The sequence below is a fragment of the Aythya marila genome (assembly GCF_965140915.1).
Source record: "Aythya marila genome assembly, chromosome: 1".
NCBI classification, from domain to species: Eukaryota; Metazoa; Chordata; class Aves; order Anseriformes; family Anatidae; genus Aythya; species Aythya marila.
The window spans coordinates 95,011,616-95,035,161 of NC_139042.1; positions in this window are offsets into that span (position 1 = coordinate 95,011,616).

A 23,546-nucleotide genomic window follows, 5' to 3' on the forward strand; every position below is an offset into this window, starting at 1 on the left:
TGTCAGAAGAACTTCGGTAATGCTTTATGGTAACCTTTATAAATACTTTAGTCATGATTTAGAAATGATGAATGGAAAATGCTATTTATAGATAATTATGTGATGTTTTACTATGTTGTAAGCACATTCATAAACACATGTATGCACTCTTGTTAATTACAGGACGTTAATTTGTTGAACATCCTGATTCAATTTTTCTTGCATTTGTCCATTGACTGCTTTGCAACACAGCTACCAGCTTATCTCTAAATAAGTATTTTGCCATGTACGGGCAAAGAAATTTATGCCAAGATTAATCGATTCACATGGGACTTGGACATTATTGCAATGGAGAGGGGATGGAGAGGGAAAGCAAAGGTTCTTGTGAAGGCTGCTTTGGCAAACTTAAGACCTCAGCCCTGCAAATGAACACGTACCAGTGAACTCTTGAAGCCATTAGCTTAACGCAGCTTACAGTCCAGCAGTGCAGGCTCAGAGACGTGCAACAAGGCACTAGAGTGGGTCTTTCTCCTTGTTAGGATGATCAAGCTCATTGAGAAGGTCTGGCATGGGGATGTGAAGACTGAGGATTCACACCTCAGCTCTTTGGGGACTGGTGTTGTGGTCTCAGTGGCTGTGATCTCTTTTGGATCAAAAGTTGGGGCAGAGAACAGTTTCATCCCCTGGCAGCTTGCTTGAAACAGTTTGCAAGTCTCCCAAGCTTCATCCTTGCAAAGGTAAGGCTTTGCAGGTGTGTAATGAACCCACGCGAGCTGACTTCACTGAAGGCAGAATGCAGGCTTCTCATTGTGTTCTTAACCAATGCTCACATCTTCCCAGTTTAAAAACAGAGAGATATTTCTTCTGTCCACCGTGGGCCTCCTCAGTAGCACTGAGACTGAAAAGTCATGACATATGGGAAGCAATAACCACAAAGCAGTTACACTTGACATTGAAACATTTCAAACCATCCTGCACCAGCACACAAAACATTTGCTATAACAGTAACCTGCTCCTCAACAAACTCACACCACCAAGTTTTGTATTTGAACAGCTAGTCAGTCAGCAAATACATCTGAAAGTGTAGCTGCTCTCAGTATAGGGACTTAGAGCTACAACTCATTACTGTTTCCAGCTCTAGATATAACTTATCGTGCTTCTTACCCTTTGTCAGAATAGATATAACCGAGGTTTCCATGCTTATATTGTGGGAATCTGGGATATGTTCATTCTTAACTGAACAAAGATGACCTAAGCTCAGTCTCTGTTAACATCAGAAAGATACTCAGAAGATACTGCCCTCTAAAATGATCTGTTTGACCTTTAGACACTGATCCTGAAATTTGATCTCTGAGACCCACCAATACCAAAGAATTAGACACTTCAGTCACTGGATGCCATTTGAATGCGCTCTCAGTTTCGGAGTTCAAGGCCAGGTCCAGAAAGGGACTCAGGAAGAATGCAGATGCTGAAGTCTAAAACGGGAGTGCTGAACACTTCCACTCAGTTGCTGACTAATTCTGGATATGTCTAAAGCTCAATTTTAATCATTTCATCCCCCTCAGGCACACATTCAGTAGCACCTCAGCCTTGGGAGGGCAGAGCTAGCCTGGTACCCAATGTAGACCTGGGAAGTGAGTGTTTCTCTGCTTTTCTCCTTTGGTCTGGACCCCTCACAGTCAATGAATACACTGTGAAAATGCTCTGCTGCCTTCTTCCTTTCCACAATCAACAGGAGAAGTCGTCTTTGCTTTATACACAAGACAAATCAGTTGCATCTGACAGTGAAGACCAGGTTCAATTCCCTCCTTTGTCCAAGGGGATTCAAATGCAGACCTCCTGTCTTTGAAGAGTATGTTTGAGGCACCAGACCATTGTCCAACTGAGTGTGTGTGAGGTACTCTCATACTGAATTTCCTTTTTTTGTGCATAGAAGAATCAAGATTTACCTGGGAGAAGGGAAAAAGGGTTAAATTCTATTGTCTCTTCCAGTAGTCAAGCACTTGGCTGGTAAGAAAAATATCCGTATTTTAGTGTCTTTTCCATTTTTTTTGTTCTTATTTGTTTGTTTGTTTGTTTGCTTGCTTGTTTACACATTTCAATTTCAATGCACACAAATGCATTGAATGCCTTTGGAGCAGGATGAGAAGCAAGGCTCCCTTCTCCCAGCTGACTGCCTTGCCAGGAATCACAGAATCACAAAATGGTTGAGGTTGGAAGGGACCTCTGGAGATCATCTGGTCCAACTCCCCAGTCAAGCAGGGTCACCTAGAACAAGTTGCATAGGAATGCATCCGGGTGGGTTTTGAAGAATACTAGGGTTATATACTTTTTTTTTTTTTTTTAATTATTATTATTACTTCTTTTTTTTTCTCTTTCCTTTATTTTTTTCTAGGCAGAGCAGCCTCTAGTGAGCTGGAGGGACTGAGAGTCTCAACTCTATTTATATCCTGCTGCTGTGGACTCACTCTTGAAAAGATGAAGATAAAAGTTCGAATTTCCTCAGAGGCCATCAAAGTTTCCTCTGATCTACTGAACGCTGGACCACTGTGTGATATGGCAGGAAGATGAGAAAACCCATTATTTTGCCTCTAGTCTTACAATTTAAACAGTTTGGTTTTTACATTTACTTTTTTTTCTATTAAAAATCAAACACAAACAAGCAAACAAAAAAAGTTTAAAAGAATAAAACCACTCCCTACTCATCTTCCTCATGCTAGCTTAAATGTTTTACTTCTCACCTTTTTAATGCATTCTTTATGGAAGATCCCAATCCCACAGCAATTTAGGCAGCCAAAATTGGATTTGGAAATTATGCTAGGACTGGATTATTTAAGAGGAACTGCAATGCCTAGTTCCATGTCTCCAAAATCATGTTTTGGAATATTTTCCAATCTGAAAAATAAACAAACAAACAAACAAAAAGATAAAACAATCAAAGAAAACAAAAAGAACCACCGAACCAACCAACCAACCAACAAATAAAAAAAATACTTTCTTTCAGGTTGCTATGAAGGAATATTTGTAATTATTCCACTGTCAGGTGTTTCAGACTATTCCTGAGAGCACCCATTCTCATATAACCATATAATCAACTCCTAACAACCAAACTCAGCTAAACAAGCTCCTTGGGCTATGACTTAAGTTTCCCAAATAGTGGCCACCACACTGCAATGGAAAGAAAGAGACTTCTCCCATCCCCTGCCCCTTACCCTCAATCCTGTATAGAATGTTCTTGCACGTCCAGAAAAGCAATGAATTTCTTCTCTGGGAGAAGAGGAAAACAGTCAAGTCCTTCCATTAGCTGAAAGCTGTACATACTGTTGTCTCCAAACACTCTTTTTATCACTTGAATGGTTTCAGAAAACACTGTATCTGTTCAGCTCCTGTTACGTAGTATGACAGTCAAATTCCAAATGTGCTTTTCTCCTCTTTCCTCCCCTTCAATCTCAAAGCCTTTTCCTTATTATTATTATTATATATTTTTTCAAGCTTTCTCTATATCAAGGTTTCTCCAGCACTGGGGACATGCTATTAGCTTATCTTGTGAAACCTTACTGCAGTGGGGATTTGCAGACAACTGTTTACCCTGAATAGATTGCAAGTACCGGACAGTGCAAATATTCACAGTGGGATTGATTACGCCAGTATCTCTAACCCTCTGAACACATGCAGCATGGACTAGATAGTTCAAAATACTAGAGAGTTTCTTAGACCAAGCTGAATATTTGTACAATTAATACAAGATAAATATTCTCCCAACTGCCTATCCAGTGCTTTAGTGACCATTGCTGAGGAAGTTTGTACTCCAGTTCTATCAAAATATAGGATTTCAGGCAGGTCAGTAGAACAGACTTTAAACTGAGACATATAAAGCAAAGTGGGAGGAAAAGGGAGCATGAAGAACACAGAGAATAATATTTATCACGAATGCCTGAGAGAATCAGCTAGAGATCTGAAATGAATTTAGAGGCAGATAAAGCTGACAGATAAATCTTAGACAAATCTAGGATGAGAGAGCAGCATGATTGGAGAAATAAAATAGATGTGGTGATGATAGCTGCTAGAAGAAGAGTGAAGCTCTGCAGAAGTTCAAACCCATTTCCAATAAGAAGTTTTATCTTTGGGGATTACTCAAACAGAAACTACAACTCCTCTGAGATTTGTCTCAACACCAGTAAAAATGCATAGATCTGATACTGCAAACAGAGTTCCTGTGAAGAGGCTAAACTCCTCATGAATCAACATCGTGGTCTTCAGTATTAACGTGGCTTTCAGTTGGTGGAGGCTTTTGCAAATGATGTAATGTTTGTAACTTGATATCCAGCTTCAGAATGCTGGTGAGGACAGAGATGCAGAGGAACGAGGCCACTCTGAAATGATCTTTGCTTCCCTGTGAGCTTTTGGTTAAAGGGTTTAATAATTTCTTCAATTCAGCACCTAGGACACATAATTTATCGCGAGTCTGATGTTTGCTATTTAGTGAAATCAGATCTGATGCTTAATTATTAAAAAGGAGAACTTCAACCATGCCTGCCTCTGTTCTCATCCAGCTCAAATGTGCACTTCTAGTTTTGATGTCCTCTCTCTTTTTTTTTTTTTTTTTTTGTAAATTAAATGAAGAAAACTTTGAGACTTTTTGTGCATACCCATCTCTATGAGCAAATGCTTAGTGGAAGGACATTTGATAACTTTGATTTTAACAATAAGGCAAGTTAAGGAAGGAATTTCAGCTCTTAACTCTGAATTTCCTGGGGTTTTACAGATTAAATCAAATCCTTAACGCCATTTTACCATAGTTTTCTTCTGCGCAAGTGTGTGATTTATGTTCTCTTTTTATTGCGTGAACCTTTGTCTCAGTACTATTTGATTTAGCCTACTAACGGCTGTCAGCTGATTTTATTTTAGTATCTGTAAATTTTTGCAGACAAAGCCAGACAAATGCAATGCAGAGTAAATTAAATTGTGTAATTTAATGAAAAATCAAGTCGCTAAGAGAACAAGATTTTAACTGTTGATCCAAAACAGCTCTGCATGTAAACAATGGATCTTTGGTGTTTACTGTATACTATCTGTCTAAATACAAGGATTACTGTTTCCCCTGGTGTAGCAACTGGCTGGAGGTTCTCACTGGTAGCTGTTATTAGTAGCAATGACACATTAATTGAACTTCACTGCTTCCAGGTGTGTGGCACACTCCGGGGTCACCCAGAGCACTACAGTTTCATGTGTATTCAATTACTGTAGCGTTATGAAGGAATGCAACATGTCATACATTAAAATGTCAATTACCACTTTTTATGGGATAGTGGGTAAAATAAACCAATCAGCTTTCCTACAGTAAGGTTTGTCTTCTTGGTTGCAGTACGCATCTAACTAAGCTTTATCCCCCACCTCACCTTTGAAACAAGAACAGAAAGAGAAATGTGTTTAGAAATTATGGCCCACAGTTAGAAATTGTTAGATTACTTGTGTATAAATGGTTGGATCATGAAATGTTGTTATTAGTGGCACATCCTGTTACGAACAAATCAGTAATGGTCCACCTCAATGATTTGGTCTGAAACACTCAAGGTCATGGGCACAAATTCTCAAGTGGGCACAAAACATTTGACACTCTGCCCTCTGTCTGAGTGTGTGATAGCATCTTTGCTAAAGCAGGTCTGGTCAAGCTTCATAGGCATTTCCAGCAATTTTCACAGTGCAAATGTTCACTCCATTAGGTATCCTAGGAAATGTTCCCCTCCAAAGACAAACACTGTCTTTTAGCAAGGTGTTTGTTCTCCCCACAAAGGTCTCTTTCCTGCTGCCCCTTTAAATGTGCTGTTGTTGGGAAACCATTTGAAATCCAACCCTTTGGATTGGACAAAATGTGGAATCTTTGGAAGCAAATTTTAGCTATGGGAGATGGAACAAGATCTATTCTTGCAATACTTGTATTGGGGAATATTCTCACATCTCTCCAAGCTTAGTTGTATTCGATGAATTTTCAATACTCATGGTCTTTCTGGTAAAATAGTTCCAAGATCTCTTTCAAAATTACTTGTTGGTTGTGAGGTTGAGATTCGGGAGTGGATGATTACCAAGTTGCATGGGCCATGCCATGGTCAGCTGAATATTTATTGGCAGCATTTTTTTGTGTTGTTGCTTAAGCAACAAGTTGTTGCTGAAGTCTTGCATTAATCAGATTTGTATCTATATCCTCACAAGGATCAAGGCAAGTAAACTGAAAAAAAAAAAAAAAAAAAGGAAGGTAGAGGCTTATTTCAGAATTTAACCTAGGGAACTTCTTAGTCTATGTCCATAGATCTTCCTGACCTTACAACCGGTGGGGTAGAAACTTCTGCAGTGCTGGTAAAGATGGTGAGACAACTTCTTACATCAACAACATCCCAAAGAAACATTTTAGCTGTTCTTAGCCAGATCTTTTAAAAGCTATTTCAAACTATGAATTAAAAGGGCAAACCTTTTATATGAAAGCCTGAGAACAGTGGAAGATAATGTGGCTTAAAATAGTTATGCATGATACAGTTTGTACACATTAAATTTCACATTAAATTTTACAGGAGATTTTAGTTGTGGTTTTGAAAGTCATTATTAAGAAGAAAATCATCTGTCTGGGGTCACAAACATACAGTAGACCCAAGGCTAATAAGTAAATCTGTGTGCTTTGGTTTACCCATTTCTTCACTGGAAATGCCCGGTGAGAAAGTATGCCAGGGAGGCTCCTTGTTTGCCATACTGAAGGTACACAGTATCAAACTGCATGATGTAGAGTTCAACCTAGGAATAAGAACATTTTTTACCAAGCAATATGATAAATAACCCACAACTTCAGGACATTAAAATTAACTTGGATCTATAGATGCATAGCCTCTTGATTCCAAAGCCTCTAGTCTTATCTCCAGATCTTCAAATTTCATTCCACTCCCCATAAGCTGAACAACACATGCAAGTCACTTGGGTTGCATCCTGCAACTTGGATCCTGCCAGAGGTGAGAAAATATAATTTTAATGATAATTTATGATCTTTAAATCTACAGAATTGTCCCAGGAAGATGACGGCAAATCCAAAAAGCATTTTTGTTTCTTACAACCCTCTTTTAGCCATAATCATATATTGCAACCTGTTGCCTATTGAGAGAAAATATATACAAATGAAATAAATATATCCTGACTGTTCTAAGCCAAAAATAAAAATTAGAATTAAGAAAGATCCCAAAACACATCCAGTGTTCTGTAAGTACCCTATTGTCAGAAGTAAATTTATTTTAATTCTTCTAAAGAATGCAGAGACCTGTAAAATTATGAAAATCCTTTCTGTTGTGGACATCCTTTTTAAAGATACAAGGATGAATACACATTCATGATACATATAAATATATCTACACGTACACACATGTACAAACACACGAATGACTATGCAGAACATTAAGTTATATGTCATTACTTTAAAAATAGCCTAAGTGGCTTTCTGATCTCTGTGTTTGTGAAAAAAAAAAATCCCATCAAATTCCCAATCTCACACACAACATTTAGAAATGAAAGTGCAAAATTTGGACTGTGACCTTATTTAAAAATATGTGCTATAAAAACCAGAATGTACTCTTTATTTTTAAATTCAGAACACAAGGGGATATTGTTTTAAGTAAATTTTCAAGGTAGCTCCCTTGAAAGATTAATTCTTAAAATGAAGAATAATGCAGATAATTTGAATAGTGCCATTGAAAGGAAAGCAGATCTGAAGTAGCCTTTGGCTTTGCAGAGTTGTGGTGAATTCTTTGATGCAATTGTTTATTTCTGGTCCAGATGGATGATAAGACATACTGCCTTGTCCTGGAAGGTAGCAGAGGACAGAGGACTCTCTGCAAAGTGTTCACGCCTTCCTACTGTAGGTATTTAGCCTAGACAGGGAAGTTTAGAGTGTGGATACCCCATGTGATCTATGCTTGTGATCTATGATTGCATCCTCAGAGTACCTACATGAAGGATTTTGTTTAAGTTTCTGCCTTAGGTCCTCTAAAACACATGCCTCTCAAAGGATGAGATGCTCTCTCTTCTCTTTGAAATCCTGCCATCTCATTTCACTCAGTTTAGCAGAGGAGTTTTTCTGCTCCATTAAATATCAATTCTGTCATTGTGTTTTGGGAGAAGACCATCCATCCATTAAGAACTGGGAAGAGGCTATTCGGACAAGAAATGGTAATGCATTTTGTACTCTGTTGACTGAGGCCTCAGTGCAGGCAGAATACGCCTAATTTCAAGCAGTCTCACTGACTGCTGGGACTGCTGACATGATTAAAATTAGGCGTGCGTTTCAGTCCCTTCCTGAATCAAAGTTTAAATGAGATTTGAAATGGCTGCTTGACTTTACATCACATTAACATTAGCAATTTCCTGGCTATTGTTTTTCTTCCCCCGCAGTGGTCACTTTTCCAAAATAGATCCCTCATCTGAATGTAAGGGTAAATGAAAATCAGGCCCATTAAATTTACTGTCTGTAAAACACTAATGCCTAACAAACAGTATCTTTACATTTAGATGGCATTTTTATCCTGAGGAATCTCAAATCACTCTATAAACCCTGACCTTGATCCTAAAGTCACTTACATACATGAACAACTTTATATTGCATATCAAACAGGATTATGCATAAATGTAAATCTACTCATATGCTTATGTGTTTGCATATTGAAGAATTTTGTGTATAATAGTCACTCTGGACAAATGTTATTAAGACTGTAGTTAATGCACAAAAAATTAATAGACTTCAATAAGGATTCAGTCAGGTTTCATAAATGCACACTGTTTACCATATGCCAAATAATGTTTCTTGTCTGCATCCTCACAGCTGTTGCCTTCGTCTTTTTAAAGGAATGTAAATAATTCCAGGATTTATTGCCAACCGTCACAAGAAAAGTGTTAATGAAAATCAGTACTGCACGTCACATAAACTAGGCATCACTTAGCATTTTTCACATTATATTCTCAAATACTGTAAATGCCAGATTAAAATTCACTAAGCATGTGATGACATCTGGCCATTTTGCAAGATTTCATACTGCTATTATGTTGACTAATCTGATGAAAAGGTAAGTTGACCAAGTCCATAACAATATCACTCAGAACTATAATTCCTATAAATTCTCCTTGGCTGCAGACTCTACTTAATATCCAGAAAAAGCATTCTGATTTAGAAAGAAACTTCTCCCATGATGTCCTAAATTATTTTTTTCTCTAAGTTTCACTGCTTTCTCGGCAGTTGCTTTTGCTTTTGCCCTTATATAAACAAACTACTAAATAAACAATTTTTTCCTTTATTTATTTATTTATTTATTTATTTATTTATTTATTTATTAAGGCATCTCCTGGATCATAAGGTTGAGTCTTTTTTGTTGCAGATGCCTACATCATTCAGCCTTTCCATGAGCTGACCAAGCTGCAGCTTCAATACAGTCAAGCAACTTTTTAGCCCATTTGCATTCACCTTGTCCTTTTGCCAGTAAGTACCTGTCACCTTCCACATTACAAGGGACACAGTGCTTCTTACATGCTAGGCTCAGAGGCAATTGCCCTGTAGGCTGCTTCTTAAACAAACCTTTAAGGAACAGATTTCTTAAAGGTTTCTCTTTTTTAAAGAATGGAATTAGCAAAGCATCACAAAATTGCACCCATTAGTTAAAAGTCCTGAACATATTGTAAAATACTTTCTTAGGTATTCAGAAGAATAGTTCTGATGAAGGTCAACTTAATCATTTTAAAGTAAGATATAAAAGACAGATTCTTCTTTCTCATTTCTTTATTCATCTTGACACTTGATGATCCTGCTTCTGCTAGGGTCAGCAAGAGATTTGCTGTTTTAGTCTTGTTGGACAACATTGCTCATGGTGGGAAAGATTCTGAGATTAGCAGTCTTCTTTGAAAAACAAATACCCTTCCCTCCCTCTCCTTCTCTATATCAGTCAGTCTTTTGTTCACTTCTGCGTATAACCAAACCAACGTGACAATAGCAGAAAATATTCCACATCGAATGTTTGTTTTATGGAAATTCAGGCGAATAGAATTTGGTCATGATTTAACTTATATAATTTAAGATGCAGCGAACAAGAGCAGACCTACTAGTATTATACTAAGCACTATTGTTTCAAAAAGCTGTTTTCATTCAAGATAAAATATTTGACACAACTGTATTCCCTCTATCTGCTTCAGCAGAGCAAATTGTGTTTGTCAAAATCAGCCGGTTAAAGTGTCTTCTTCATTGTCTTTATATTGCATATTATTTCACACACCACAGAAAATACACTCATGTACATGTATCTGAAGGGCTCTGTCTGTATTCAGAACTGATACATGTCCTAGATGCTGATTATTCTACTCAAGCACTTCTCATTATTCTATTTAAGTACTGATCACTCAGCATGGTCTGAAGATAAGATAAAAATCAGCTTTATTTCTTATTCTGAGAAAAGCTGACATCAGGATCAATAAATCCTGACAGAAGCTATTAACATTTTAATGAGTTACTCAATAATATTCTAAAGATGTGCTGGCAAGTCAAGCCTCCTTTGATTAAGGACAAATTTCTTAGACTACTGTAAATATATATTTCAAGGTCCAGAATGCAAAGCTGTCACTTATCAATCAAGAATAAAGGGCAAAAGTCATGAATAAAGACACTAAAGCAGGAGCTGTCCACATGATTATAATGATTACTGTACATGATGTAACTTTTTAAGATGTCATTCATCTTAAACAAATAGAGACAAATATTAGTCATGAGGTTGTGTGTTTGGTTGTCATGCAATTGAAGAAGTGTCCCTGACTTCCTCCTGCAATATATAGAAATACAATGATGTTGGGAGCAGTCAGACACGTCTATACATGGTCAAATGGAATGGCAAATATGGGCAGTAAGCCAGGTGAATGGGAAAGAAAGTATCTGTGCAAACTCTGCTGAGGTTCAAGAAAAAGATAAGGGGTCAGGGGTGAAATATACTTGTTTAAGGGTAAATTTTGCCTTTTAGACTGGGCAATTTAATTGCACTACAATGAATCCACATTTGACCTAAAGGGGAGATGTTACCTGACATAGTGTTAAACATTGCAATAAATTTGTTGACAGGACTGTGCTATTGAACATAATGCCAATAGGTTACAGGAAAATCCTGGCTGAGTTGCCATGCTTACAGAATATTGACTTGAGTGCAACATTTTAATGAACAAATATGAGTCTTTGAACACAAGTCACAGACCTGACTTTTCTAATGGAGGCAATCCAATAGAATCAAAAGTACTGCAATAAAGCTGGGGACAGCAAAGGGCTGTAGGGTTTCTCTACCTGGACCATCAGGACATAGGAGAAAGCTGGGTAGGTCATGTCATTAGCAAGGCTTCTCTGTAAGTATGAACACAGGGAAACATGACTCATGAAACCAGACAAAATAAAAAACAAACACAACAAACCTCATGTTATTAAATAAGTTACTCTGTGGGTCTGCTTTACTCACAATAAAAGTACTGATTTGTTTCCATTGGTTTAATCTTATGAGTAAAAGGTATTGCCTTGAACATGAGATGATACTCATATCAAAATACAAAAGAAAAAGTCTATAAACACAGAAAAGGGAGCAAGATGTTCTCAAATATTTTGTCATCTATGATAAACCTCTTGAAGATTGCTCATGACATTCTAACACCAAAGTTTTCAGCCTGTAGTGTAACAAATATCCATTTGTGTTCAAGATGGGCATAAACCAAGATGCCCCTGCTGCACCTGCGAGGCTGCTGAAAACATGGAATTGAAGCTCTGTTGTTTGATGCCCAGAATACTTACAGTTTCTAAAAAAATAAATTCAGACCAAGACTCAGAACTATCTCACCATTGTGGAGCAGTCCAACAAAGGATAATGCTTAATAACAGAGAATAATCCCTTTCCTGTAAAACAGAACAAGGAAAAAGGAAGAAAAATGAAAAAAGCAACAAGAACAAGAAGTAAATAAACTTCCAGATCTGCACAGGCTTCTCCTTTATAATCACCCACATCTATGGGCTTAAAATGCTACTATGTCAGAATGCTCTATTCATTCATTCCTGGATAAATTCTGACTGATAATCTGCTCAGAGATGAGGAGCACTATGACTTCACATATGGCTCATACAACAGTCGAGAAAATTGAACTGCATCACACTGCAGAGGGAAATATTCCAGGTTTCTCTTCTTCATGCTTTCTCTCTATATTATATATAATGTGTGTGCATGTGCATAAACAAAACAGAAGAGATTCCAGGAGCAAAATGAATAACGTTGGTATTCATAAAAACATTCAACAACTGAGGCTTTGTTACAATCAAGTTGCTGTTGGCACTCAGTAATAGACATGACATTTATTTACCTCTCTGACAGTCTCAGTGCCTCATGACATAAACCAGCATTTACAGGACTAAGCCTTGAAAACAAAAACTCTAGGAAAGCTGTGAATGCTACTTCAGTATATTTGGCAGGTGGCAAAGGCATGGATGTCACCTGAATCTATAGATATGCTCCTGTTTTTAATGTAGTTTTTGAAACTTTGTTCAGGCATTCCTTGTACATAAATACCAAAGTGAGGAATAACTTTGTGCAAAGCTGTATTTTTTTTTTTTAATTACTGTTTTGACTGAAAGGATTTTCTTGCAGTCTATTCAGAAAATACTGAAGATTTTCTTTGTGAAGAAGGACATATTTTGTGAAGACTGCTAGTACTTTTTGTTGCTGTTGTTGAAGTTCTTCCCTTGAATGGGATCATGTAACTCATCCAAAGGAAAGGACCCAGTCCGTGTTCTTGTAGAGACTGGGCAATAATTATTTCTTTCTTTGCTGCATAAATCCCCTCTTCTGCAAATGGTCCCAGCAGAGCTGTGCAGGTTGGCTTTTAAGCACTTTTAGGACCCTCAGTTTGCCTGAGACCTGATCCAGTGGGTGACCAGTGAGCTGCCTTCCTCCTCCCTTGCTCCTCAGGGGGAGCACTATGCCAAACACAGTGGTAGTGATAGCTTTGCTCAAGGGACATTGACTTTCTGACTTTGCCACAGGCAACAGCCCATCAGACAATGGTGTCTGGAAGCAAGGACCTTAAGTGTGATGCCTTCTCCAGCTTGAGATGTGGAAATCCACATCTCCCACTTTCCACTTCACATCCTATCTCCACGTTATCACAGCGGTTCCTGGGAGTTGGGCAGGTGGGGCTCATGTCCTTCCTAGGAGCTACCGAATTGTTTTATCCAGGGCAGACATCATGTATAATGTATAAGCAAGCCTAAGAGCTGGGCTAAGTCCCTGTCTCTGTCTTCCCACATGAAGAGCCCATGCACCTGATTAGAGCATCACTGTCCTTCTTAACACATTGACTCTTGAAGGCTTTGTGTGTGTGTGACCCAGCAAACAGAGCAGTGCCCAGCCTCACCAGTAGCTCAGTCACCCAGGCACCGTCTTGTGAGAGTCTTGTCCTGAGAAGTGCTTTAGCTGCTGAATTAGAGGACAAAAGGATATTGTGACGACTGCAACCTCTTGCTCTTTTTCAGCCTGCATGATAAAAGAGGAGAGTGACCTCTTGCTATGTTGTTGAAAGGAATAACAGCCTGGGTTAAGAGCTGAACCTCCAAAAGACACAAAATTCACAACATGCTGCTCTTTAAATCATTCTCTGCTAGCTGATTTGTGTGTCTCCCTGCTCAGCACACTTGCTGTGGTGCATCCCAGAGCACACGGCCAGCCCTGAGCCACAAAGCATCTACTTCCCCCTGTGGGCCTAGTCTCAGCGCCTGACTCAGAGTCTGAGACAGGAGAGATAGATTCCATTTTGCTGTAAGTGCATTCTAGTGACTCCTGTAGATATATATATATATATATATATATATATATATATAGTCTTTTTTCCCTTCACACGTCTACAGGTTCTTGAGAAAGGGACATTTTCCAAAAACATCACATTCTCTTCTAAGCAACTTTCATAAGAGATCAATCAAAATCTTCCTCTCAAATTTTTCAAAGCTCTCTCAATCAGATAGGTCTAATTTTCCTATTAAAAGGTTTTTTTTTAAAAAAAAGTAATTGGAAATAAAACTATTCTTAATGTTATCAAGTCTTGTGTTAAGGACTTTAAAGATCTGAAATATTTAAAATATTATTGCATTTATTTTTATTATTTTTTCCTAGATATTATTTCTATTTCCTTTTCTCCTGATGGTCTGACCAACCACAGCTCATTCCAAATTTTCATTGCAGATCAGGTTTTCTATATCTGTGGTTATTAATATTTTTGTTTCCTTACTTCTCTTTAATTGACTCCTTCTGTGGTGGGGAGGAAAGTTTACTGCCCCCACTCTGGAGGCTTTGCTCCTGTCCAAACCCTGGATGGAATTCAACCTTAACAGGGTTGATCATGGCTCATTTAATGACCTGCTATAGCAACTAAATCTTGTCTTACAGAGCTCATAGAATCATAGAATCACTGAACATCCTGACTTGGATGGGACCCACAAGGATCTCTGAGTCTAAATCCTGTCTTCAAATCCTGGACAAGAATATCCAAAAATCAGACCATATTTCTGAGAGAGTTGTCCAAATGCTTTTGGAACTCTGTCAGTTTTGGTGCTGTGACCACTTCCCTGAGGAGCCTGTTGCAGTGAATGGGCTGTTCCCCAGGGGACCTGTCTTGTCCCCCACATATTACTTCACCCTCATTCTTATTGATTTAAATATTTTAAAATGCTGTTTATCAGTTAAATAGCCATCATGAAGAACTTAATATAATTCTTGCACTGTGCAGAGATTTTCCTAAACCGTAGTCACCTGCAAATATGAGTAGTATGTTCCTTATTTTAACACCCAACTCAGTAATGAAAATACTGACTAGTACCTGACCTAAGACACACTGCAGCAGAGCAATGCTTGGGACAGCCTCCCATGCCATGAGGGACAACCACTGCACAAGTACACCACTCCAAACACCTTTGCATGCACCCCTAACTCCATTTCCAGTACATCAAAGGTCCTTCCCAAATGTCCTCTGTCAATGGCTTTCTCATTCCATCCTGTGGTCTTCCTTTTCCTACTCGTGTGCCCTACACACAACTTCACTGCCCCGTTTGGTGTTAGAAGGGGAAATTGCCTATCAGAGACTGAACTGACCAGGACCATAACACCTCTGTTCTCAACAACATGAAGCATAGCTCTTTTTGTACAATATTTGAGTTATGAGAAATTTTATGCTATTGTGGTATCCCGGGGCAGAGGCAGTATGCTTAATCCTCTTCTGCCCTCTTCCTGCAGCACAGAAATAGCCATGAGATTTTGGCAAGATCTAGATTTTTTACAGGATTTTGGGTAGTTTAATGGCTTAGGTAAGTACACTGAAACAATGCTTTATGTAGTCTTACAAACTGGACATCTACCTCAGGATAGGGAGCCAAGCAATCCTTTCCTGGCTATGATCTTCTGCCTTAGAGTTTTTGCTATTCTTGTTATTGCCTGAAGTGAACTTCATTCATTATATGCTTTGGTCTTTCTGACTGTCACTGCGTGTTCATGCTATGTTTCTGTGCTCATCTGGATTACCTGATTTAGTTTTTTACTTCTGTTTGCTCCTTTGTTGTGTTTGAGGCCTCTGAAAACAAAACCAAAACTTATTAATTTAGCCAGCTTGGTCTTTTCTACCCCATTTTTATATCCCTCTCACAATGAGATAATTTGGTGATGTGTTTGTAACACTATTTCTTTAAGAAACATTTCCAGCTCACCTTTCCCTTCACCAAATTTCCTGGGAGATCTGTACTACTGTCTATCTGTCTCTAGCTTCACCAAAGCCCACTTTATTGAATGGATTCATGGTTTCTATTTTGTTGTTCTTCCTTGTCCTTGATTGTGAGCACTGTCATTTCAGTCATCCTTATTCAAGTTATCTTATGCATGAATGAGTTCCTCCCCAGCCTTTAGAACTGCATCAGAAAATAATAATAATAAAAATCCTCTCTAATATCTTTCTTTGCTCTTTGAACACACAAATTAAAAAGAAAAAGGACAACACTGGATTTCCCCAAACATTTCTGGATATTTTTTGTTTGTTTGTTTTTCTCTCCCAGAAGCTGCTTGGAAAATGAAAATTGTTACAGGTGACCACAAAATCTGTGCCTTGAATGATTGTGTTAGTTATTCAACAACAAATTTATCCACTTGATGTTCCTACTTTGGCAGCCTATGTTGGTTCAATCTGTGGATCCTTTACAAAGATCAGTCCTTTTCTCCTGTTATAATTACCTCTCATTTCCTCTGCTCTGCTAGTCACAGTAATTCATACTTTGGACATTCCCTTTCCATTCTTTTGTCCAAGCTCAGACCCCACTTCATTCAAGTAACAAGCTGGTGTAGAGGTGCTCTTCTCCTTTCTCATGACATTAGCTCCATCCTCATGGGACATCACCCCATCCCTCAGGATGTGAAGGCCCCTGGGTCACTCCTGGTGGTGTCATTAGTGGTCATTAAGGCAGAGGTGCCACAGAGATACCTGGTGTCTTCACAACTTTTGTACAACTGTTTCAGATTTGAGCTCTTTGCATGTGAAGCACGCAACCTTTGAATGTGAAGCATGGCCCACAAGTGTGTATCTCTGTTGCCTCCTTCCTGAGAGCAATGACTGCCTTTGTTTTCTGTTTCTTTTTGGTAGATGTAGCGATGAATTGAATCCTGTGATCTTTCTGGCACATGACTTTCACTTCTCCACTACCCTGTTCTCTAGGAGGTTCATTTCCCAATGGAACAAGAGAATAACCTCCACATCCAGGGGGTGCTCACCCCCAGATTCTTTCCTTTGGGATCAACTAATGCATATTAACTATACACTCACACACAAACCCATATGACACACACGCACAAAATCTGCTATGAAATAACACTGCTTGTGCCACTGCAGACCTCACTTACTGCTTTGTTTCAGGAAATAGGTCCCTACCTTGTGCTGTTAATGCTGTCATGATTGTAATTACCTTTCAGCCTGCTTCTTCATCCTACAACTCTCTTATTTTCTGCTAGAGATATTCCACTAGCAAGCATCCCTTATGCCACGTATCTACTTAAACTGAAGCCGTTGTGAACTACCCCTTAAAAACACCATTTTTAAGCCAGCCAAGTAATATGTGATGATTAAAACAATGTGTACAGAGGTGCCAGGACATTGCCCAAAAATGTTTATGAAGACCTGGGGCCAGATACTGTGTAAAAATTCACTAAAGCCAACAGCACTTCAGAGTTGCATTGACTGATGATATGATATGATACATATCCCAGAAACCACCACATTTTAGTACACCACCACCAGCACCACCTGTAATAATAAATAAATAGCTTACACTTGGGAATCAGCAACATGGCAATCAGGGTTTCGAGGATTGGTAACAACCCCAAAATACCCCAATATTTTGTTTCTCCTATGTTGAAGAAAGGCTTTGGTGGACTGCAATTACATTTCACCTATCCTGACCACTGCTGTCTGGGTCTCCCTCCTGCTGGAGAGCAGAGCTCTTTGCTGTTTTTTAATGAAATAGCCTGAACAAACATAAAGCTTGCAGTGAGGCAATGTGCTGCTGGTTACTAAGCAGCCTTTGTAAAGAGCGTGCATTGCTCAGACCCCCTCCCCCTTTTATCACTTAGATGTTATCTGCACAACAGGCCCAGTTGTAAGTAAATGCTGACACTATAATAAGAGCACGCTTTAGCTTTCTGCTCCCACATTATGCTTTTAACATGCTACTTATTTCAAGGGAACTAAATAAAATTATGATGATGATTCTCAGCTAAAAATGCTTGGTGCATACTATCCAAGAAATCTAGCAAAAACATTAAATATGTCCCAGGAAATCAAATTTATAGTGCAGGAAAGGTTTAGTGACTTCATTGCTCAGATTACGACTTGGATATCAGTTTCATCATCAGCAACCTCCAATTTCCTGTTTTGCTTATCATAGAATTTCTGTTTTCTTTTTTTAATGTTTGCACAGCCCATATGGCAACAGCTACCCTGATATTAGATATAGGATTTTTCTGTGATGGATTAAAGACCATGTTTGTTTTATGATATTTTAAGAAATAATAATAATCATAATGTCAGGAACTGAATGCATATAAACCCCAGATAGGGCCTATATGCTTCTGTTTTTTAACATTGGGAAAAAGTATGATTCATGGCAGTATGTGCTTTAGTTCTCCGTAATCATGACTGTTTTGTGTCCTGCTTCAGAATTGTTCCTTCTTACTGACTAACAAATGTCATTAGACCTCTGACAGTTAGTAACAACATTATATACTTCTAGCCCTTACAGAAACTTGTTTGCCTCTTCTATCTTTACCTGTATGAATCAGACATTGTGTCATCTCTTTGTGCTTAAAAAACTTTCCTATTAAGTTTACAAGTTGCCTGGTCTTGCAAAAGCCTGACCCACTACATCGTTTCAGTCAGGTATGAACCTCCTTCATTGCAGAACAAACTTTTCCTTAAAAACAAGGAAAGGGGTGTTTATTTGTTGTTCCCAATCATTCCGTGAAACTGTGTCTTTTTTCTCTAACACAGAGCTTCACACCCAATGGATAAACCTCCTCTGAACTCCTCCCAAGCTGTAGCATGTCTTTGGCCTTTCTGAAGGCATGGAAGGTTCCTAAGCAAAAGGCTTGGTACTGCCTGGAGATCAACCAGCCAGAGCCACAAACGTTGCTGCCAGGGACATTTTGGCTGGAAAGGAAAGGAGCTTTACCTGTGACTAGTGGATAACTCATAGTTTTAGGTAGGGCCCATGGTTCCTTTTCTAAATTTTAAGCTGACTTTGGAAAAGTGCAGCATGCTGCATTCAGCCTGAATTTGAATGCATGCTGCATTCAAATCCAAATAAGAGCTTCCCTCCAAGTGACTAAAATCACACGTATAAAGCCTTTGTAATGAAGGAAAAAGAGAGGGAAAAAAAATTGTGATCAATTTGCAGGTTAGCAGGTGGTAACAGTGTGGAGTTATTAAATAATGTGTATTCACTGAGTGTGCATATTCACCAACATGTTTCCTCAGCCAGGGGAATAAACACATTTTCAAATTTTTTTTAATTATTATTTTTTTTTCGATTAAAGGTAGGAGGATAATTAAAATAAAACTATTTGATAAAATGGTATGAATGGATTGACTAAGAAATCTGGCTTAGTGAATGGTATTAGACAATTTGGGAAACTGAAGAACACCACCACCAATCCTTAAGTCAGCTTCACCGATTGAGTATCAATATATATATATTTAATGCTGTATTTTGCATTTGAAAAAAACATGCTGTGAGATATGTCAAGATGCAAAAACAATGTTAATGCACAAAATAAATTCATCTTCATTAGTATATTAGGAAGTTATAAAAATGCAGTAAACTTATAAATGCAATTTATAAGTTTACTTATAAATTTCTTTTGTCCTCTTGCAAGCACCAGAATCTCCTGGTTGAAAAGTAACTATTAGGCAAGAGATATTCAAACTGAAATAATAGTTGCTTGTGCAAGTAGTTATTTTCTCTTTTCAAGATTTGACTTGCTGTTTGCATAAGCAGTTACAATACAGTTTTGAGGCTATCTCCTGCTTATTTTCTTTGGAGAACAATGCAGCAGTATTCAGAGAATTTTCCTCTCTCATGTAGCTGAAATTATGCTCACATGCCCAAATTTACATGTAAAACTTCCATATTCATCAGTTCTGGAAACCAGACTACCCTTATGGGCACTTAAACTCAGATAGGCTGGATCAAGGAATTTGGAGCAAAAGTTTGATTAATATCAGTACAAAACCGTCCCTTCTCTTATGTCTCCTTTGCTTTCACAAAAACACAGACATTCCAGTGGGACTTTTGCACGTAATTCTGTCACTTGGATTCATAGGAGAAAATAGCCACACTGTTTGAAAATCTGTTGGCTAGGATTCTAAAAATGCCATCTCTTCAGCTTTTATTACCAGCACCAAATAATACATTGCATGAAAAAGGGAAGAGAAATCACATCCATACACTTGTCTACTGTTTTCCCTATCTTCCCTCACTCAAACTTCTGTACTCTGTCTCTCATCTGCAGGTAGCTGGTAGTTGCATTGATGAAAGTGAGATGAATGCGACTCCCACATCATCCTGATAGGCAAGTAGGTAGCATGTATGAAAGAAAAATCATCTACTCTGCAGAAGAAGGCTCTATATATTTATTTATTTTAGTTAACTGGGCATCAAAGCACTAAAGCTTTGTGATGTATTAATTTATTGGCCTGGAACTGGTTCAAGAATGGGTAAGAAATAGATTTTGATTGTGGGATTTTGATTTTTTTGGGAGGGTTAGCCTGTTTTGACATCAACAACTGTTGTAAGATATTTTTAATACCACTGCAACTTCAACAATGTTTGTTACGTGCAAGTTTTTGTAAACAAAAGTTTGTTTAAGTTAAATAATATTTAATTTATAGAATAAAGTACTCTAAATAATACTCTACTACATTAGTACTCTAATACATTAAAACTTATATATTATAAATACTGAAATAAATATATGGCTTTAAACAGGTACAACAATAAGTTGCTTAAAGTTACAAATGGTGGCCTCAAGAATCAGTTCTCCAAAGCTTTCTTCAGAAAGAGTAAAAGTTCAGGGACAAGAAATGGCTAGCAAGATTTGGCTCTTCTGTACTGGCTCTTTTGTTTTAGTACTTAAGATTACTGAAGAGAAATCAAATGGCATGGTAAGCATTACATTTCTGATGTGCTGCTCAAAAATATTGCCCCCATATTGTGTAGAGCCCAGTGGATGCGTGCCACCTTCACTAACATGCAAGGTGCATGGGCTGTGCATCTCTTTTCAGCCTCAGCCATTCATCAAGGGTGTGATCAATGCTAAGACATTAAAAACTTGCACTCACAACCTGGCTCCCTCTTCTTTTGTATTCTCTTGTTGCTGTCACTAAATGGCACCAGGTAACTTTTTTTTTTCCTGAATCTTTTGTTGAGTTTGAAGTACCCAGCACTAACTCACAGCCAGTAGGGGAAGAAGGAAAGGTGGTTCTGGTGCTAACCCCAAGCCTGCAGTGGTTACAGGACAGTGAAATTTGGGTTCTGCACAAGTGACCAGTGGGAGGCTCTTATTTTTAAGCAGTGCTGAGTTATCCTCAGAAGCTTACCTTCTACTTATTAAGCAAAGAGGAACGAGATCATATTCCCCTCTACTGTGTAACTGCACCACAAGCATGCAGGTCTTTCACAGGCTCTGCCAATTTTCTGGCTATGGCCAGAAGAGGAGATGCCAAAACGACCACGTTGAAGTTCCCATGAGGTACTGAATACCTCATGCAAAAACCTTCTTCCCTGTTCAAATCATTTGAAATGAGATCAATGCAGCAAAACACTGCTTTTGCTACACATGAGCCCACCCATTGATTCAGGCTCTGTAAAATCTGCATATTGCACAGGACACTCTACCCTTTGGCCCTGGGCTCTCAGAGGGGACCCAGCAGCCCTGTCTGCTTGCATGGAAAGAAAATGATTCCTCTTGTCACGCGACAAGCACATGTGTTCTCTCGGACATGCATGTGGTCTTACCTCCAAAGCACTAAAGCTCGCCACTGCAGCAGAGCCTCTTTTGCTCTTTAACTGTATTTTATTTCAACAGGTGCCTTTTCAGTGGAGCAGCAATTCAGCTAGCACTCACCTCCCATCATGGCACACGTCTGCGGACCTGCAGCTGCTTATGCCAAGCCACATTTGTCCTACTCACTGCATATTCAGATTGCATTTCTGGTAGGACTTACTACTGAAGAAACAGGTCAAGCACGCAGGAATTTTTGACAAAGACTTCTTTAAAACAGCCCTATCAATCTATTGTGTACTGTATTTCACTCACACATTATGAAATAAGACTGGGGAAAATGTTCATCTGTGAAAAATTCCCCAAAGAGAGGCATGTCAAGACCACTAGTCTTTCTGTATTGTTATGAATGAAACTCAACGTTTCAAGTATCAACCCCTGAGAGAATTCACTAGGGATTTCCACTGATTTCCACCCCCGCTCAATTTTAAAGTAACTGCATTAAAAGTATGCGTATTTATACATTAAGGCATAATGCACGCACGCACACACAGAACAGCAACTGCTGTTCCTGGTGCAGTGAATGATAAAGAAATTGGCTGCGGTTCAGAGAATACTCCATGTTTGGGAGACTGTCATGACAGGCAGGGATTAGATTTTACATGAGTGGCGATGAGGATACTTCTACTGACATGTGGGGGCTGTATGTTTTCTTGCCAGCGGGGCTGAGCCACGTAATTCATCTTTCTCACTGAGGAAGGAGCACATCAGCTACAGAGACCCCAGATTTGCACAGGGAGGACTACGTGGTACACAAATGGAACTGGACTATGTGCTGAATCCAGCACAACAGATTACTGAGGCTGTTTTTCTACCTGTTAATTATTTAGAATTTCTCACCTTTTGCAGCTCGGATTGGTATCACTATGGAATAACTGGGATAGTTTCTCACTAAACACAGACAGCAGAAAATCAGCCTCTTCAGATTTAGAAATGCACTGTTTTGAGATATTGTGAATACATGTTTTATTTCAAAAGTCATCATCAATTTTTTATTTTTTAATTATTGCCTATGTATTGAAAGTTTATTTAGTTTTTCTATAATCACTCTAAAATATTTTTTTTGTTCTTATTTCTTTTCTTCATACTTTGAGAATGTATTCTTGTGGCAAAAGAGCCACAGCAAGTGGCTCTAGCACAGAAAGGAGCTGCAGCATCAAATGTCCCAAAAGAAGTTCATTATCAGTGGTCAGTAAGTACAGCTTTTTGGTGAATGGTTACTTCTAGATACCTGATCTTTAGAACAGTAAAAATTTGAAAAGTTAAATGTTTCTATTTTTCATTGTATTGGGCATATTGCTTTACCATTAATATTTTAACAGAGTTTAAAGGCAGCTACTGGAAATATGTTGGTCTTGCAGAGTGTAGATTGTGTGGACTAGGCAGCTTATTTATTTATTTAAATCAAAACATTTTTTTAACTGATCAATGCTTTTTTGTTGTTCTTACAGGCATAGCACAATACCTAATGACACTGGCAAGCACAAAAAAATGCAGTAAGTGTGTTTCAGCTTCTGTCAGAGTTGCTGTATGAGCAAGCAGTTTTGTGTTTTAGAACCTCCCCCCGAGCCATACAAGCCATGGTGGGACTTCTGGTCTGTGGAGCACATATATATGCACATGAGCAATTTCCATTCCACACTCCTTTTTAAAGCCAGCTCAAATAAAATAAGGCTGAACCTAGACGCTTATGGCAAACAATAAAAACTTGAGATTAGCAGGCTTTAAAAATGTTGTCTGCCATTCCAGCCTGGCAGTTTTGGATTTCCAGGTTTGAATAAGATCAAGAGTGATAAAACAGATACAATACAAGAGACTGTTCTCATGCTGTTTCCAGAAAGGCCAGACGGTAAATCTCACTAGGCAAATAGATTTCCAGCATACCTCTAATGTCTA